Raw genomic sequence first — 18,329 nt, 5'->3', positions numbered from 1 at the left:
ACGTAGCATTCTCTGGCAGAATTTTTGTTTCTGTCCATAAATTAGCATGAGGAAATAGTTTTCTAAGCCACTGCTATATAAATGGTTTGTAGGCTTCCCCCCACTGTCTGCTGCAGGATCCCATTGGAGTAGCAGTTGATATCTGGATAAGCAAAGTCCTTCGTGGAGGTAGACAATGGGTTTCATGTATCAACTTTAATATCTCAGAATAAATATATCCAGTCAGAAGGTTGATCAGGAAAAGTTGATCAGGGATTTTGGGAATAATACTAACTGAATACAGCCTACTTTAAATGCACCTCACTCTTAAGCAAATGCTCTGTGTAAATTAACCGTAAGTATTCAATTCCTTTTACTGTGATCTTGAAAGAATTGGTATTATTGTTTTCTTTCTTGTTCTGTCATCTAGAAAACCTGTTGAAATGTCAGTATTCACTGTGAACTTGCTCAGTATCTCAAAATGTCACGCTGTGATGTGGCTCTTTGGAAGACGTGACAAGAAATACCCCGTGTTGTTTGCCTGTTATCAATATGGTACAGATTTTGTCTGATTCCTATTCATTTTGAAGTTCACGGCTACCATATGCATAAGATGTGTCATTATCAAATCAAACAGTTTATGTCACTTTATTATCCATTTCTGCAAGTTTCATCAAAATGGAAAGTGGCAGTAACAGAGTTGGAAATACCAGAACCACCATCATGAGCAAACAGTGCTGACAGTTCTCTTTCTCGGTACTATAAAAAACAATTATTGATTTTTCACCTTCTTGCCAGCAATACCCCATAATGGGTGTAGAAAAAAAAAGTCTTTATAGAGCTTTTTTCTCTTTGCTGAAAAGTGTATGGCATATAAACTCCTCAGCTGTATAAATCATCTCCAAAGCATCCAAATCAATGGAGCTACTCTGCACTTTACCTGCTGAGAGCTGAGATCCTCAGACGACACTTCCTCCTTATTCAACTTATCTACATTTTACCTAGTAATTGTTAAGAGAATTATTTGCTGACATGGCTGTCATTTTGCTGACGTTTTGAGAGGTCTCACTGGGGAAAGACAAGCCTTGTCAGGTTATTTTTAGCATGCAGTCAGGCCTCGCCACATACTAAAAAGATTCTTGGTTCATGGTCATCACTGGTGAAATCTTCTTTGCATCCACACTTCTTGGGGGGTAGCTACTTGAATTATTTAAAACTCCTTCAGATTAGTTAAATATCGCAGCATTGTGCAATACACCCCACTCTTAAGCAAATACTCTGTGTAAATTAACCGTAAGTATTCAATTCCTTTTACTGCGATCTTGTGCGTGCAATGATCTGTGCAGCTCTGCTGAGGGCTCCAATAACAGAAATCTGAAGATTTGTCATATTGCACCTTTTTTTTTTTTTTTTAATCTATGAGAGAACTGAGAGACCTGATGCTTCTCTGAGGTTGAAGTTCTGTTCCTGGAAATTCACTGCGTCTAAAAGTTCCAGAAATCTGGGTTGCTGTGTTCTGGTATGCTGTACAGCCGTGAAGATCTGTGTGTAAAGGATTTGCATGATCAATACACAAGAGTCACACCAGACTTTAAAATCAACATGAAAACTGGGGAGGGGCCTCAGTTCAGAGTAAGTGCTCTGGCGTTCCACCTATTTCCTGGCCACCATTAAAGAAAAACAGTCCAAAATTTTGCAATGGATTGATTTACAGAAGTTGTCAAAACTTCCAATTTTCTTTCATTTCTGTTTCGCGAAACACATTTTTTTATTTGTCTAAGGCATCTTTCCTTTAACATGTTGGATTAATTATTAAAAAAAAATGTTTGTAGGTTCATAAAAGGATGAAATAAAACTAGTATCTTTCTGAGTCATCGAGAAATTCAAATTTGCTGAATATAAAGCAGTACTAAATGTTACTGACAGTGCTTTCTATTGGGAACAGGAAATACATTTTTCAGTGTCTCAGAAACATGTTTGATATGAAAACAGGTTTTCATGCAACTCTGCATTAAGTCTTGCTTTTGTGCTTGAAGATGTAATTAGAAGCTCCAGCAAAAAGCAGTCCTTTGACTAAGTGGCACCTGCCCACAGATTGTTGTTATCAGAGACACATGACTCTAAATTTGCCTGACTTTTAAGCTCTTATGATCCTATCAGCAGATGGGGACCAAAGCATCCAGCCCACTGTCTTGTCCTTGGAGGAGTCAAGGAAAAGAGCTTTGTCTGAATGGGGAATGTGACAGAAGAGCCAAACTCCCCCTGCTGCACAGGGCCCAGGAGCTGCTGACTCCAGAGCACTCTGGAAGAGGGGAGAAGGCCAGAAATTCATGTCTTCTCCACACCACTGACTGCCAACCCTCCTGCCTAAGCCCACCAAGGAATCCTGATGCATTCATCTGGTTTAAGCTGAAGCAGGACAAATTTCCAGGGTTTGCTGCTGTTTCAGATACTCTCACCGTTCACACGCTCAAAACCAGAAATGCTGTGAAATGAAAAAGGGAAGGACCTGCACGTGAAGCGGAGCCACCACAATTCACACAGCTCAGTAAATGTCAAGATATTGGTTCTCAGGGTTATCATATTGCTTAGAAGACAAAGTGCTTCTGGTTTTGCTTCTATATCCTCGAGGACAGTTACTTAAAATCAGAAAGAATTGTCGCAGCTGTTTCCTAAATCAGTGAACTTTGTTCCATATGAGGAACTGATATTTGAGAGCTCTTATCTGTTGTTCATGAACTACCCAGTTTGAAACAATTCGTCACCATAACAAATGCGAACTCCACGACGAAATCCTTCCAGTATCTCAAACTACCTTGCTCATCTCTGGAATGTTTCACAACTACCAGTGGGAACATAAGCACTGGATTTTCATTTTTTTTTTTTTGCTGGAAATATTTCCCATCTTTAGAATTACATTTTACAGATTTTTGTTAACATCCAGAAGAATTTTCTTTTTCTTTTTTTTTTTTTTTTTTTAATTTATTGAAATATAGACAATCTAGTAGTAGCATAACCATGAGAAATCTTCAGATGAAACATTGTTTTTCTTGCAAAACAGTTTCCAGGAATCTGAGAAAATTCTGAACTCTAATAATCTTCATTATTTATATTCATGTACCTATTTATTATGTCTTAGATTGTTTTGTATTGTAATCCTTAGAATTAGATTTGATATGACTACAGGCAATTTAGTAGGTAGTGTATGTTATGTAGATATACTTTACTGTTTATCTGTCATGAAAATTACTAATTAATTCTGGCTTGCAAGGAACCAGATGCTAGACTTAGATCTTAAACTGTATTTGAGATTGTGTGTGACACTAATTAAATATTATCTCAGCATCTATGTAGTTTCAGGCAGTGTGTGTAACAATAACTTTATACTTTTCCTGAGATGTCAGAATAATGATAAATAAATCTCTCCTAGCAGAGATTTGTGAAAAGTTACTTAGGTTAGAAATTAAAGTAAGAATTTAATAAATGAACAATGAAATGAACTAGAGTTTCACTGCCTGGGTCTGGAGATGTTTTGTATTGCATGTTTTGGATGTTTTGGATCCTTTAACAGATGAGTATATTCCAGAACCTAATAAGTCTTCCTCAGCTCATATATCTTGTACACCCTAAGAAGGTTATAAAGAGAAGTCTAACACAGCTTGAACAACATTAGGGAGTGGGATAAAATAAAAATGTAAGCCAAAAATCACAGAGCTTAGAGGCAGCAACAAAACTGGGCAACTTATTTTATCACACAATTAGGAAAGCAGCCTGAACCAGAGCACTAATGAGAGAGGACCTTGGTATTCTCAGTGGCTGCAGGTGTAGATCTTGTGTGTCTGTATCTTAGTTCCCCTCTGTGCAAACATGTTGTTTCCCTGTTCATCTACATTGCAAAAATATTCGTTCATCCCCAGTTTTTCTTGGTGTGCGCAAACAATTCCCTCTACAACAAAACTTTATTGTAGTGCTGGGCTGGTTTGTTTCAAAGCCCAACCTAATAAGCAGTGTGGGCAAGACTGCACCTGATTTTTCTCCCTTTTCCATATTCATTGAATGCTTTAGGGTTTGTCCCCCTGTATGTCATTGTTCCCTCCATTAAGACACAAGTATTGCAGGCTTCGGGAAATGCCTTTTAATTATTTCAGACTTTGCTGTCTAAAAACAACAACAACAAAAAGAAACCACAACAACAACAACCACAACAACAAAAACTTCCAGAATAACAATTATCCATGAAAGCAGAGGGGAGACCCCTAGCCAAGCACTAAATAGTGTAAGTGCAGTCAGCTCTCAAGCAGGTCAGCAAGGCAGCATGGACACATGCCACCCTGTACCACATAACATGTAGCAAGAGTTGATTGCTCCTTGAACGGGTAAATTTAGCAGAAAGTCAAATTCTGGACTGTGTCCATGCTTGAAAAAAAACACAACAGGTTATTTGAATGTGATGGAAAGGAGTAGGAATGATACTAAAGGATTTCATGGCAAGAGGTAAGATGGGTTGGGCTTAAGCTGACTTCATCCATAGGAGAATCAAGTTGTGGTATTTCTGATTTTCATGACAAATCTGCGAGCCGCAAGGAACTGTTCTTAAGGATGTTACTTTTTTTTTTTTTTGCATTTAAATCAAAAGGCTGAGAGGCTTCCTTACACAGCTGACCCATTTTTTATGTATCTTTTAGGCCTACTTTTTGTTTCACCTTCCAGACCTGACCCCTTTAATGGACACCTTGGTCTGCCTTAACCTGTCATTCAATAATTTACTCTTCTTTCCTGTGGAGGTATGTACTGCTTATTTTCCATAGAAAATATTATAAGGATGAAATTTTACAGGTTAGATATGAAAAGTAACTTTCGACAAATTGTGATTTAAACGCAAATGTTAAAAGTAAAGTAAACGCATATTAAAAGTAATAACTTCCAATACTCAAATTCTTTACCGTTCTGGTTATTTGGGGTCAGTAAGAATCATGGGAAGAATTACATAAGTCTTCATGGCTGTCCTCCCAAGCCTCTGTCTGCTCTCACAGGTCTTGCTGTCCTTCATCCATCTTCTCCCCCCAGCAATCTGTAGCTACAACTCCCAATAGTTTCAGTCTGCCCAACTCACTTAAGGTATCCAGGCGTGATCTGCAGCAGCTAAAAACCTGCAGTTACTGGGAAAACCTAAATTCGAGCAGTCTTAGCATGGACAGAATCACTAGGAATGAGGAGCTATTAAAACTTAGAAAAGGTTTAGTGGACATATACAGACTATATATTTTTTCAGACACTTGTAGTTTGAGCAAATTCATGACAATGCAGGCAGATGTGTCAATGTTAGTGGACTGTGGGCTTTTCCTTGTTTCTTATTTTAAACAAGCACTGCCCAGGATAACACACACAGTGCCATGCTACCTGATGCAATGGTAGCTATGTGGTTACAGCTCTCTCCAGCCCAGGCCCAGGGCTGTGCCTGCTGTGGCAGTCTGTCCTTGACCATTTTGAAGTTGTAGATGCAGGCTGGAAGGGCTCTGGAGGTCTTCTAGTCCAAACCCCCACTCAAAGCAGCACCAGTTTAGACCTTCAGATGTCTTCCTCAACAGCAGAGGTATCTTGAGCTGTGGAGCTAAAACATTATTTTTCAAACTTTTCCAAAATTTGTTCCTCCCTACTCCCTGCCTTTCTGACTCACCATCTCCATGCAGCCAAGCATACAAGACCTTAAGAAATGAGATGAGTAACTTAAATAATGGTGCTTATAGTAGTTAACAATCTCTTTTGAAAACCTTCACTATCCTTTCTGTCATTCTTACCCATGATTTGAAAAACACTGCAGTAGCCCTTTCAAAACCAGGTTGTTTTTTAGGGTCTTCTCAAATGCAGACCAAACAAAATATTTTTCCCCTGATTTCCATTCATATCTTTATTAGCAAAAACATTTTTGAATCATACATTATAGAAATTGAGAATTTAATCTCAAAAAGGTAAAATGCAATGTCAGGAGCAAAAATAAGGCTTATAAAGAGAAATGCTGGACAGTCTTAGCCAGCAGCACTAACAGCTCTGACTGCAATTCTCAATCACAATGCTTTAAGTGATATGGAAAGTGATTGACAGTTGTGTCTCATATTGTATCTGCTGTAATACTTACAGTAGTTAGGTATATCTACATATGCAGTACTTGTATTAGCTAATCTTATAATACTTATTTCCTAGTTCTTCCAGCATAGTTTGCTGATACTAGAAATGCAGAATACTTATAACAGAACTGTGCCATGCTTTACAATAAACAGCTGTTGGTTTTATCAGTCCCTGTCCCCTTCCCTTCTCAGGTGTTTAATATTAAATCCTTACAAGTGCTTCTGCTCCGCAACAACCCCATCAGAAAAATCCCAAATGACATTCAAAGACTGAAGTCACTCAAGAAATTTACAATTTCCTTCAATTTACTATCAGATCTTCCATCTGGGTAAGGTATTTTTTATTAACTGAGAGTTTTGCCACATTCACAAGCACAAACAAGGATTTCTGTCTTGGCATTTTTATACATCATAATCATTCACTAATTTTGATTCTAGCCATTCCTTTAACCCAAACAAAAAGACTTTTTCATAGTACTAGGAGATGGATGTAATGAAGCAGCTAAAATACCTTGCCTTATTGAATCTTCACTACATATATATATATGTTAGACTGATGTCGCTCATTTTCAGTAAATAGACATTTTAGCTAAAAATATTTTAAAGAAGAATGGCCTTGTGGCTTCCATCCTTGGCTCTACTGCCTGCCTTTGTGTAGCAATAAAAATAGGTAGCATTTTAAAATTTAGTCAATAAATTAAAATATAACTGTCTTGTTGAGATGCTGAAATACAGAAGCAAAATTCCATTTCTAGAGTATCTTGGATTGCTAAGACCCAGCTTTATCCCCCCGGCTTTAGATATTTAATTAAGGCACCCATCTCAGCATCCACACTGAGTGGAGAGAATACTTCTAGAGACCATTTCAGCTCACAGAAGAGCTGAACGCTATTTTTGGATGTGGAAAAGAGGCTAAGTCACCATACACGTTCATAGCAGGTAATAAAATAGAGACCTGCACACTGTGCAACAGTTAAGAATGATTTGAGCTCCAAGGTTGGACTAGATGAGCTTCAAAGGTCCCATTCAGCCTAAATTATTATGATTCTGTGATAATATTTTTTTTTTTCTCCTCTAGGTTTCTAATTCATCATTGTCTTTTCTTTTATTATAGTTTGTTTCTATTAGAAAATCTCCAGTATCTGGACATTGCCTATAATGGTATTAGAGTTATTCCTAATGACATCAAGAACTTAAGGTATGTAAGCAACATAAAATGAAACTAGTTCTCTACAGCATAATACCATAAATCATATTTGGATATTGATTGTATCAGTGAATACATGGGGAATATTCGCTGCACCCTCTCTTCACTTTCTTCTGTCCTATGGGAAAGGCTCATTTCAGCTGAAGCAGTAGATGGCAGTTGTATAATTGTGCCACTTGAAGACAGCTGTAAGTCAACCTTTCCCATGCAAAATATGATCATTCTTTCATTTGGACCATATGTGTTTACATAAACTTGATTTGCATGATGAAGAAAAAGAAAATGCATTTCTAAACCATGTGTGGTGGCTTTCAAGCAGTGTGAAGTGTTGGTTAGACAAGAATTAAAACCCAGCTCTATGGAACCCTTACGAGATAACTCAGTTATTTAAACTATAATTAGAAAAACATTGTATCTACAGTTGTGTCCAGTACACGAAGTGCACTGTGAGAAACACAGAGCATTTTATGCACATCTCAGTGCAGTAGTTCATCTAATGGGGATTAGGAAATTATATAAGCATGGTCAAGGTAGGATATAATGTGAACAGCCCATCAGTAAATGCCTGGTGGTCCTTAAAATTGCAGGAAGCTTGAGTGTTTGAACACTGAAGGGAACCAGCTCTCTGCTTTGCCATGTGGGGTTTTGAATCTTCCACTAAAATTCCTCAGAATAGAAAATAACTTCATACACCCCTTGTTATGGAATGAAAAGATGCAGAACCAGCCTCAGAAGCTCACTCATCTGGCTGCCCTTTGCTTCTCCAGAAATAACCTAAAAGAAAGATACACAGACATCACAGAAGATATTGAAAAAATACTGGATGAGTAAGTAACAGGAATATGTTCTGCTCACTTGATCCCCCCATAGGAGTATTGTGTGCAAGAAATATGCATAGTTGTCCCCTGATGAGTAATTCTACAAGCATTAGGAGTGTGGAAGTGCCTAATTTGTCCACTGTTTCACATGAAATTGGTGCTGGTCAGTGGTATGCTCCTACATACTGTGGTGTATACAATAGTGCCCATGTATGTATGCTGAGTTCAGATTTTGTGTATATCTGTATGAAAATGAAATTACAGTTAAAATTTATTGGACACTGCATGGAAATTCTTCTATTTAATATTCCTGTTTTTTTACATGGCCACCCATTCTCCAGACAAAATGTGTGTTGCAGCTTCATGTTCTGGCTGCACATGGGAGGTCCCTTCCCTTCCCTTCCCTTCCCTTCCCTTCCCTTCCCTTCCCTTCCCTTCCCTTCCCTTCCCTTCCCTTCCCTTCCCTTCCCTTCCCTTCCCTTCCCTTCCCTTCCCTTCCCTTCCCTTCCCTTCCCTTCCCTTCCCTTCCCTTCCCTTCCCTTCCCTTCCCTTCCCTTCCCTTCCCTTCCCTTCCCTTCCCTTCCCTTCCCTTCCCTTCCCTTCCCTTCCCTTCCCTTCCCTTCCCTTCCCATGAATCCAGCGATGAGCCACAGATGTTCTGAGGCCAGATAATTTTTCATTTGTGCTTGTGAGTGAGGAAGTTGAACTGCTGTCCGTGTGGATATGGTCTTAGAAGGGTGATGCAAAGTTTTTGACCCAGTTTCTTCCCATTGCAGTTTTACTGTCTGTGACTGCTGCAGCGGACCTCGCTATGGTGAAGGACTTCGGCTCATCCAAATTTACAGAAATGTATTTAAATTTGGAAGGCTTCCCTTTTACTTTTATGCTTGCTCATCATCGTGCCTGAGAAACTTTGTGTCTCAGACTGGGGCTTGACAATGGTACTTTGTGGAAAGCGATCTGGATTACAGCAGAGAAACTATAAATGGGACAAAATAGTTCAGAAATGTCTGATCTCATGTTGTGTTATTCCGTTGGACAGCCTGGCACTCTGCTGGAGTGCTGGATCACTTGCTGTGTACCATCACGATGTCTTTCTTAAAGTGCTTTCAGCTCTGAGTGGTCTGTTTCAATTCATCTCCATACTCATTGATATGAAATGAAAGGAAGACTCGGCCCTATGCAAAATCAATGAAAGTTTATGCTGACCTTATGTTCCTCCAGTGATACCTAACAAGGTAGCAGATTCTTCCCTGCTGCTACCAGTAAGCCATTTTACATCACTGTACTTGTCATTGCTTTGAAAATGAATAATTTTGTTCCTGAACTACAAAATAGTTTTAGTTAAATGACAAAAATCCCTTATGAAGGCCACTAGGACCCAGAGGCAGCCCAAGGGGAAGGAGAAGGAAAAGATAGGGGAGAATGGAAAACTGATGACACAGGCCTTGTTTGTGCACAAGTACTCCCATGGACAGGCCATCACCTCTGCTCCCGTGGTTAGATTACAGAATTTGTCCCAAAATAATGGTCAGATAAAAGGTATCTCTAAGGTCAAGGGTCCAATGCATGGACCTCCTGCTGCTCTGTCTTCAGCATTGGGTGGACTCGTGTTGTCTTTGTGTGGCTCCCACAGCATGATGATCCGTATGAGTAGGTAGGTGCAGTTGGGTGCCTTGGCAAGCTGCAAGGAGAATTTAGGCACCTGCGGACAAAGGGCAAACCAACGATGGAGGTAGGCTTCACTCCATCAGGTCAAAGCACCTGGAATCCGCTTTTTTGGAGCTGAAGGATGAAAGCAATGAAAGCACCTTTGTGACTCCTTCTCCACTTGCTCTACTAATTGCGCTGAAAACCCCAAAGCACTTTGTCTGCGCTAGGATTGTCGCTGGAGGCAGTTCATTCGGTTGAATATCCTTTCAGTGCCTAGCTGTGGGCTGCCAGGAATGGGGTCAGGCAGCAGCCTGCTCTGGGAAAGAAGTTAGAGAAATGTAAATGCAAAAGCAGAAATGGATGTTCCAGAAAGAGAAAGAGAACCGAAAGAGGGAATTCAGAGGTTTTTAAGAGAACCCATGGGCATTACGGTGAAGAGAGATCTGAAGGACTTTATGCAAATGATAATAAAGATTATTCAAACACGAAAAACAGCAAAATGCCACTTGCATGAAGACTGCCATTTGCTAAATTGTAGGTCTTTGCATGCAAAGTAGGAAATAGATTTAGGCCCCCCAGCAGCTGCAGTGCCTACCACAGAGCAGGTGACCTGAGCAACCACCCCCTGATTTTGAGAGGAACGGGAAGAAAACCCCATGGTAGAGGAACAAGGAAGATTTTTACCTTTCTTTAAACTTGTCTGGGACCGATGTAGTCCAGAGGATTTGTGCATGCTGAAGAGTGGATTATTCAAAACAATTTCAAAGCATCACAAATCCAGGATTTAGGAAGATCCCCGGTAAACTTTCCAGCAGCTTTTTGCTTTCTCTTGCCTAAGACTTAAGGGAATGTGGGAATAGAGGTAGGCAAGTCTGGGGGTGCGGGAGTAAGGAGCAATGCCACATGCTGAGGTTAGCACTCTGGGTTTTCCCCTGGTTTGGGCAGGCCTGGCAATTTTTGTAGCTATAGCCACACAGGTGTGTTTGCACAGGCTGGTGTCCATTAGGGCTGCACAAACCTGAGCTGGCTTATGTAGAACCAGCCCCCTCTAGTGGTGTTTTCTGTGAAGTTTTAATGTTTTGGGAAACTTGCTTTGCTTTTTACACATCAGGCATAGTGTGAAGGGTTTGTGACATGACTGTGAGTTAAACTGCCTGACTCACTTGCAGGCTGGCTTGCCCAGCAGAACAAGGCTCAGGGAGCCAGCTACCTCCTGAAGTTTCCATCCAAGTGTGAAATGAAAATTGTGATCAAACCAAGCAAAGCTGCTGCTTGGCAGAAGAATACACAGCTTTCAATTCAACTCAAACTCTTATTCCCTATGTGAAAGCCTTCAAGCCTTATTTATCTTTTGATAAAACGTGTGGCTACATTTTGTACCTGTGAAATACAGCGAGGTTTGCGGGCCAAGACTCAGGGCTGAGTGTTGCCCATCAGGAGCAGGCACTGTGGTCATCTGGTCCCTTCTGGAACACGTCCTCCTCCCAGGAAGCCACCACAGCTGTGTGTTAGGCAAGCACAGCAAAGAAGTGCGTGTGCCAGGGAGTGGAGTTCATAACAGGAAAATCTGCAACGACCTGTGCTTAACTGCTCCGTCCTGTTGCCCCATCACATTTACAAAATTCTCAACAGACGTGCTCCTGCTGTTGCTTTCCATTCCTTTCTGCTCATTTTCTCCTCTGACTGATCGCACAGGTACAGATCCCTGCTGTCCTCGGTCTGTCCTGCTGCCCAGCTTCTGGCCCCTGACCCTTTTTCTAATCAATGTGTAAAAAACACCCCTCTTCATTCCTTTATTGCCCCTCATCTAGGCTCAGGGTGAAGTCTTTGGGTGATGCAGAGTGCAAAATGTAAGTGATGTGTTATTTTTCAGCGTCTGGTTGCCTGTGGCGGAGAAACCCAGGGCTGGGCATGGCAGCATACCATCTTGTACAGGCCCTGAACACCAGACTGGCCTCCTGGGGTTTGTATGAGCGGTTGACAAACAGCACACAGCTAGAAGCTGAAGCTTATGCACAGATTTCACAATTTCCTGCAGCCCTGGTGTACAAACCGCCACATGGTGGGACATCTGCCACGTGAGGCTGTCGCTTGAGGAGCACCCTGGCACCATCACCACCCATTCCCAGCAGGGCCCTGGGTCTCCATTCTCACTCCTCTCACTCCGTGCAAATGCAGGCATTAACCCCTCATTCCCTCCTTAACAGGGAGGGAACAAAGCGCCCAACCGTTTGCAAAAAGCAGGAAATCCCTGGATCCTTTCTTATTTCACAGAGACTGATTCGGTGTCAGCAGCTTTTCTCTTGTTCCTCCTTCCCCAGACCCAAGCAGAACTCACGAGTGAAGTCCCGAATCGACATAAGTTTGGTGTTTATTGGAGGGTTTTGTACAATATCCATGGTCAGTCAGAAGTTAAGTGGCAAACAGTGAATATTGCTGGGAAAACATGAGGGGAAACTCATCGCTCTCCTCTGGTGAGCACTGAGCACAGTGCTGTGATGCAACCTTTATGGAGATGTGCCCTGGACCCAGCACCAGAGGCTCTGAGGCCAGAGCCAGCAGATGGGCTGGTCATGGATCTCCCCATCTCTTGGAAGGAGCAACTGGGAGGTGACTGGGGCTGCAGGAGCCACTGGGAGGGGGCACAGCCATCTCCATACGGCACCTGCTGGAGCAGCAGTTGTGCACATTTGCTTTGTGAAATGGGAAGTGCACGCATGAACCAGCCAGAAAACAGTTTTGAAATAGGAACTTTTGAAGTAGGATGTGCTGGTAGTTATTTCTGCTTTCCCATCAGCCTGCCAAATACCAAGATCCTGGGGATTGGGGTCAGGGGGTCTGGCCTGGCCTCCCTAACACCAGTACAGAAGATGTGCCTGGCCACTGGGGCTGACTGAAGGAGCCCAAACGCAGTGCTAGACAACATGGAGAGAGCTAGGTGACTTTAAAGGCATTTAGAGGGGAGTCTATGGCACTTGGATCCCCCACATTGAGCATATTCTGTGAGAGGTGGCTGACGAGTGGAGCTGTTAATGTTTTGACTAAAACTGATGAAACGTGAAAGAAACAAAATTCTCTTCACTATAAGGAACAGAGAGGGCTTCTTCACCCTTCCCTGTGCATTTCATCCTTCCTGAGAACATTTCCCTCTATCACTGTTGTGTCTCCAGAAGTTAAGGAAGACAGATGCACCTCTGCTCAGGATGCTGGCCAGACACACAGTACGCTTCCAGCTGTACCAGCAGCTTCTCCAGGCTGCTGCAACCCCACTCTGCTTCCCTTTGCTCCTAGCAAAACGATGCTAACACATTTCTCAAAGCGCTCATCTCTTCAGGTTTTCCCATTTCGGTGACTTCTCCATCTTTTGTTACGCTTCCAAGCAGCCACGGGGCTCTGCTTCAGCCACAGACCCCCACACTTTTTGTAGGATGAGGTAGAACCACGTGGATTTCATTCCCAGCTGAAATGGGAATGAACTGCCAGCACTGTGCTAGGTAGCTTATCCTGCCAACGGGCTTTTCTACAAGGGGAACACTGCTATTAAAACCAGATGTTACTAGGGGCTCAGTTAGATTAGGAAATCCTCCCTTATAGGAGAAGAGCGGATATATCCTCTGTGCTGTCTGAGCACAAAAATACTGCTCACGTTCTTTTGACTCATCCATGAAACGTGTCAGAGGCCTGAAAACATGTCCTGTGCCAGTAAAACCATTCCTGGCTTGATTTATTTTCACTTTCTGAGAAACTGGGGAGAGGGAACTTGATTTACAGTAACTGTTGGACTCAGATGAGAGCACAGTAAAACAGCTCCCGGTTGCAGGTGAGGCAAATAAATTCTCCTTCCCCACACCGTGCTCCTTGATGTGCAACAGCGGTGTTTGTCAGCTGCTTCAGAGGTGCTGGCTTGCTTTGAACTGACCACAACACCTCCTCCTGGGAGGCACCTTGATGTTGATGTCTTCCTGGGAACGCTTCTTCGTGCTGTCTCATTGGGCAGCAGGCCCTTCCAGGCCTTGCCAAGGACCCATCTGTCCAACTAACTCTACAGCGCCTTTTTTCTTCTGGCTGTCACCACCATGATGAATTTGCTTCCTTTTTCTTTGCTAATGTCATCCTCAGTATCACTCTTACGTTATGGAATAGCATTTTCACATACACAAACCAGTCATTCCACAAAATATCGTATTACGAGAAGCACATCTGACAAAGAAATTCAGCTGGGCTTAATTTAAGGCCTGCTAGTGAAGAAAACAGGCCTAGGAGAAGAGAGGCTGGTTACCTTAGATGTTTGCCTCTTGGTTTAAGTTTGCCTCTGTGGGTGACTGGAAAGGCCTTGACTGAAAAATAGAGAAAGGAAACCCAAGAACTGCTTCTGCCCTTTGGAGAAGTGAGGCGACTCAGATTATTTTGGCTAAATGGCACAGAACAAGCTGTCAAAAACAAGCTGTCAGTCCAGCTCAGGTCCTACAAATGTCCATTGTCCAAACAGTTCTGGGTGCTTCCCTGTTCACAACATCAGCAGCGCAGTGCTGGGCACTTCAATAAGATCACGTTTTAGCTATTAGCTGAAAGTTGCCCCCACAAACATTCCCTGTGTTCTGCTACAGCAAGGATCAGTCCATCACTCAAGCTGAATTCCCCTTTTCCAAATCCTATTCCAGTAGGAAACTGGTACTGGGCTGCCCATCCTGGGACAGTTGGGGCCTGAGGAAGAGGAGGTGACCACTAGGCAATGGGAAATTTTTACTGTGAAGGACCTTGGGAATTTACATCTCTGTAAGACTGCCATTTTTGACTCAGTTTCTCCTTAATTATGATTTCAAAACCTTTTATTGGATCCAGGCTGTTGGTGTCTGTCCCTGTGCAATGCACGGGGAGTTGGGCGCCCGCCCTAGGCCCAAGGAATGAGCGCTGTCACCACAGATCTCTGCCATGGATGTAGCCCCTGTAGCTGGACAGTTCAGTGTCTGACTGCTGCTGCTTTCCTGTGTCAGATTTCTCCGTGTGATGTTCTAATCATACCCTGAGATCATCTCTCTACATCTCACCTACAAAGGTACCCCAAGGTGTTTTCATACATACTCACCCTTTAATCCACAAACCTTATACAAAGTTGCGTTCTTGCTCACCAAAAAGAGTTGGGCACTTTCCTTGGCTACTTGCTGATTCTTCTGCATAACTCAGCTGTTTTTTTTTCAGGCAGACAGTGCTTTGTTACTTCTTCCCTGGTATATCCAGCATGTTTAGGGAATTTATTTAGCCTCAAATTCAGCCCTGCCAGTTGGAGCAGTTATGCACTGAGAGGAAAGCCGCATGGTGGAAGAGATTTTTTTTTTTTTCCTTGAGACATACTCAGTCGAAAAGTCAGAATAAACAAACCTTCAGGAATTTGGTGGGGGAAAAACACATTTAGGGGGACACCATGATTTCGTGGAAAGTGAGAAAGCAGCAGCTCCCAAGCTGTAAGCTTTCCTGATGAACAGTTACACCAACCAGTGACAGCCACAGGTATTTCCTTCTAAATTAAATCATTAATTTCTAATTAGAAAACACAGCAAAAATGAATTCTTTCAGCCCAGTCCCCATTTGCTGATGTGAAACACCAGTATTGATCACAACCTAAAAGTCTAGGCCCTTGACTTTCTCCTTTCCAGCTGTGATCTGTGATCACTCCAAACCCCCAGCAGCTCTCATCCTCCACATAACAACTCACTGCTCAGAATAGATGCTGAGGAATTTGTGACCAAGGCCCCTTTTGGCACCAGGGGTTGTTTCACAAGACATCGGGACATCACAGACCACCAAAGGAACCTGCTCACTGTCACGGAGCCAGAGGAGCTGGTGAGGGGAAGATGTTTCTTGGCCTGCAGTCCAAGCACCCACGTGGAAGGGAAGAGCCCAAGACCTGTGCTTGGTGGACTCCCCTAACACGTAAATTAAGCAGTGGTTCTGGGCACCGCAACACTGATGTCTGCACCAGCAAATTGTTAGAATAAATGTGGCACAATCCTGGCCCATGCTGCCAAATGCAGATGAGTTAGCACGGAACCAGAAGCCACTCACGATCAGCATGCTGGTGTTAGCGACCCCATGGTGAACAAAACCATGGGGTATGTGAATTTGCACTGCCTTCAGTACCAGAGAAACAGTCCTGGGCAAGTTCAATTTACTGATACAAATTTAACCTGCATTTTTATTTTTATCACACTGAAATGCAAATCTTCTGTGAAGATCCCTTTTTTACTGCTTCAGGTTTTGCTCGGCTGTTTCCATGCTCCACTGAAGTGAATGCTATAGCCAGACCTCAGTCTTTCTTCTAAATCTTTTCCTTACCTCTCCTTTTATCTCCTGTAACAATTAGTTTCTTTAATGACCTCCTGGTTTTGCAATGTGGAAGACTTAGGCTTCAGTCAGGCAGATATGCAACATGTGATCAGTCAAATATGGCTCTTACATATATAAAGTGAAGGTGTCTCAGCTTTGCTCAGAATTCCCTGGGGGGTGTAGATGCTCCAGGCCAAAGGACACCAATGATTACATCAATACTAAACTAAAGAAGCACAGCTTGTGTCTTAGAGAGAAGACCTGAGGTGTTTTTCAGAGCATGCAGATTGCTGGCCTTTAGGCCAGGCACTCTATTAAGTGGCAACAAGCGCTCCTCAAGCAGCAGTCACAGAGCAAACGTGAGGAAATAATGGTAAATTTTAAAAAATATTAATTAAAACATAAAAACAGGCACATCAAGAGGTTAAAGAGGTCTGCTGAAGGAGTTTGCTTGCTGTGTGCAAAACCTGACAAAATATTTCTAATAAGCCACGGAGATATTTTCTTCTCCTACAGAGGATGGGTGTGACAGACGTCCCTAGAATTAGTCAGCCCCATAAAGCTACTTAATTGCTTGACATATTTGCTTATAGTCAAAGACCTGTATTTGTGAGTCCATACTACACCTAGCAATTAATATTATTCTATTATTTACAGTAACAACTGGATGACGTATCATGAAGGATTCTAGCTGCAAAGCACTGTACAAAGTCTTAGCAAAGCACTTGCATCTCTGGACAACTTACAGCTGAAACTACAAGAAAAATACAACAAATCAGTGCAAACAAAATTGCAGGGAAAGCAGGTAAAACTGTTAGCAATGAGAGTGAGGTATTTGTTATCATGTTCCTTTGAAAACCTGCTCCCATAGCAGTTAGTAATTAAATTGTCTTAACTTGAATTCTGCCTGCAGAGTGAGGCAGGCAGCTTTTAGGTATAGGTTTATCCTTCTCCTACGTCCCCAAGAATATAGATTCCAGTACGATCTAAGTGGTGCTCATGTTGTGTGACCACTATTAAGGCTGGGCATTGGTCCTCATTACTTGACCAAGGACAGGTGAGACAATTCCCCTTCTTTCTCTAGCTGAAGAGTTGTGTCTCTTACATCACTGTTCTTTGTGAAATACATTCAGCTTTCCAGTTAGCAGGCAGCTTAACTTGAATTTGCCTGATTCTTCAGTAAGGCAATCTAACACTTGTTTTCTTCTCTCAAATAATTTAGAGAAATTTCCACGTGCAGGACTTTACTTCCAGCTACCCCCACTGTAGCCATATGGCTTTTGTCTTAGAAAGTTCTTATCTTAGATCTGCATTATGGTGTAGTTTATCCTCAGAAATGTTCCAACTCCATACTTATTTACAGAGATATGCTCAGCAACAGCAAATTAAGCTTCTTAGGTCAGTGCTAGAGCACACAGCTTGATTCCAAGAATTCAGTTATACCCTAAAGACACCTACTGGGGGCATAGCATGGAAGTCATCCCCTCCTTCCCGCACTGTTGTACTGGGTCTGGCTGGAATGTTAACTTTCCCGGCAGCAGCCCATTCAGTGCCGTACTCTGTACTTGTAGCTGGAACAGCAGTGTTATCACACCAGTGTTGTGTCTACTGCTGAGCAGCAGTGGCACAGCATTGGGCCTTTCTCTAACCCTCCTAGGGGGTGGGCAAAAAAGTGAGGAGAGAAACATCACTAGGGCAGCTGACCCAAACCAATCAAAGGGATATTCCATACCATGTGGTGTCACACTCAGCAATAAAAGGTGGAAACAGGAAGAAGAGGGGAGGGGTGGGCTCTCGTTGAGAAGACGTCGGTCCTCCTCTCGAACACCCAGCTGCGTGCGTTGAGGCCTTGCTTCAAGGACGTGGTCAATCATCGCTCATTTGTGGGAAGTAGAGAGTAATTTCTTTCCTCTGCACTTCCATATCGCTTTCATTTATTTTGTTTGTTTGTTTTCCTCCCTTTTTCCCCCTTCCCTTTTATTTCCCCTTAGTTAAATTGTTTAGTTCATGGTAGTCTTTATTTAATTATTATAATTATTTCCCTTTAATTAAATTATCCTTATCTCAACCCGTGAGTTGTTCTTTGCTTTACTTCTCCCCCTCCTTATCTAAAGGAGGGGGAGTGAGAGAGCGGTTGTGGGGTTTAGCTGCCCAGCACGGTAAAACCACCACAACTGTGGCTACAGGTCTAGTCACCCAAACCTTGCTTCTCACCAGAGAAGC

The sequence above is a fragment of the Netta rufina genome (assembly GCF_964035555.1).
Source record: "Netta rufina genome assembly, chromosome: 1".
NCBI lineage: Eukaryota > Metazoa > Chordata > Aves > Anseriformes > Anatidae > Netta > Netta rufina.
This window is presented reverse-complemented; position numbering follows the sequence as displayed.